This window comes from Jaculus jaculus, chromosome 1, assembly GCF_020740685.1.
Source record: "Jaculus jaculus isolate mJacJac1 chromosome 1, mJacJac1.mat.Y.cur, whole genome shotgun sequence".
In the NCBI taxonomy this organism is placed as follows: domain Eukaryota; kingdom Metazoa; phylum Chordata; class Mammalia; order Rodentia; family Dipodidae; genus Jaculus; species Jaculus jaculus.
Window position 1 is genome coordinate 59,736,320 of NC_059102.1, and position 2,250 is coordinate 59,738,569.

Genomic DNA, 2,250 nt, shown 5'->3' on the forward strand with positions numbered 1-2,250 from the left:
TTGTATTTCTCTTCAATAGTTGCTTGACCCAACAACTTTGTGTCTGCTATTAAATAAAATACACATTTCAGTAAGATCTACAGTGAATGACTATGCATTCTGGGAAGCTTCACATCTAGGCAGGGCCAACATTCATGGAAGAAGCTAAGAGGATGTGCATCCAATCACAGTTTATAGTGGGTTTCTTATTGCCAATCTGCCATTTACACTGAACATGTCATTACATCACTTTTGCAGGACACCGATTTTGTTGGGATAAAGGGAAGCAAGTGCCAACCTCGCTGGTGAGCTCATTACAACCTCAGAGGATTGCACCCACAGCCCAGACTATGGTTTGGAGAGAGAGGTGTTAAGGGAAGCAGGCGCTCTCTCTTGCCGTACTGTCTCGCTCCTGCCCTTCGTGGGCAGCGGTGAGGGGGGGTCTTCTTCAGGACAACACAGTCGCAGGACTGGGACAGTCCCAAGGGGCTGACAGGGAGACGGGGTGAGGACGGGGAGGAGGACTACCTCATGCTGTTTCACATTAGAGACAAGCTGTGACACACAGTCCACAGGCCCACAACCACCCCCTCTTATCATCTGGCATAGCGCTTGATGTAGTCCTCCTCTTTATTCCGGAAGTCCTCCTTGTCTCGCAAATGATGCTCGGTGGCTTCAATGTTCAGAGGATCATCAAAATCCAAAAGATCAGTAAATAAAGAGCTTAATCCCCAAACAATATCCTTTAATCCTTTCTCGTGGGAGCCCAGCCAGTGCCATCAATCGAATGCTCTCTTAGTAAACTTAGACATATTTCCCCTGTTTCTGTGGTGTTGGGATGCCAAATCTTGGTCAAGCATTTCACCTTGGGAGGCACCATGTTGTACCCATCAGGAACTTCAGTTTCAAACTGAAATTTTCCACCCTGGTAGTAACCCTCATCTGGGCTTACAGTTAGCTGAAAGCAATGCAGCTTGTTTGGATCAGGGAAATGCACTTTGCATGTACAAGGTAAGTTAGCTTCAAGTTCTGCAACTTTTTTCACCAGCAACTTGTCTCTCACAGAAACTCTCCGAGTAGAGTCAGACGCAGCAGCAGATGTCTGAGGCCCTTTGAGACCATCCTTCCGCTTCAGTTTGCTTGCCAGCATTAGCATTCCTGCTGCCTTTCCTCTGGGCACCCTGAGTCAGGCGAGGCGGGCTGGTGCCCAGCACCATGCCCAGCCGGCAGCAGTGGCGAGACGCAGGCCTTACGGCCGCACTGGCTCCCCAGGATATTGTTTATAATTATGGAAATTGTCAATAAAAAATTTAAATTATGGAGCCGGGCATGGTGGCGCATGCCTTTAATCCCAGTACTTGGGAGGTAGAGGTAGGAGGATTGCCATGAGTTCAAGGCCACCGTGAGACTACAGAGTGAATTCCAGGTCAGCCTAGGCTACAGTGAAGCCCTACATCGAAACAAAATCTAAAAAAAGAAAAGAAGAAAGAAAGTGTGGTGGTGCACGCCTTTAATCCCAGCACTCGAGAGACAGAGATAAGAGGATTGCCTTGAGTTCCAGGCCACCCTGAGAATGTATAGTGAATTCCAGGTCAGCCTTAGGCTAGAGTGAGACCCTACCTCATGAAGCAAAAATATAATAATAATAGTAATAAAGATAACAAGTGAAGACAAGAGAGAGCTACACTGATGCTCCACCCCATTTACTATTCTTGGTAGACCTCTCTGACACACAGCGAGGGTTAGAACATATGGCTTGCTAGGCCCAGTGAGATACCAGCAAAACTGACAGAGATTTGGAAAATGCTTGTGCATTGAAGCTCACCAGCCCCATCTCCTTCTGTTTCTGGAAATTTTGGACCATTACCATGTGTGTGAATGTAGGTTAGCCTATTGGATGATGAGAGAGTTGGCTCACTTCCTCTCATCACCCCAAGCAGTGCCAACCAACTGCAAAGCCTGTGAGGCCACACACTGCTATTTAATCGCAAGTGCATGAATGAGCCCTGCTGCACCCAACCCAAAAGGCCAACGCAGAGTCATGACCAAATAAATAGCTGCTGGTTTAAGCTGAAAAAAAATAAAATTAAAATTAAAAAAACCTATGGTACATATGTGTCACATCTTGATTATCTGTTTGTCAGTTGATGGGCACCTAGGCTGATTCTACTTCCCAGCTATTGTGTATAGAGCAGCAGTAAGCAGAGATGAGTTGTGTCTGCATCTCTACAGTAATGTGCTATATCTCTATAGTAATGATCCAGGAATTTG

General features: G+C 46.4%; 1 pseudogene; it reads right to left on the minus strand.

Moving 5' to 3' along the window:
* Nucleotides 1-489: 489 nt before the first annotated feature.
* On the minus strand, nt 490-1,152 carry LOC101615031 (annotated as a pseudogene).
* Nucleotides 1,153-2,250: the final 1,098 nt, after the last annotated feature.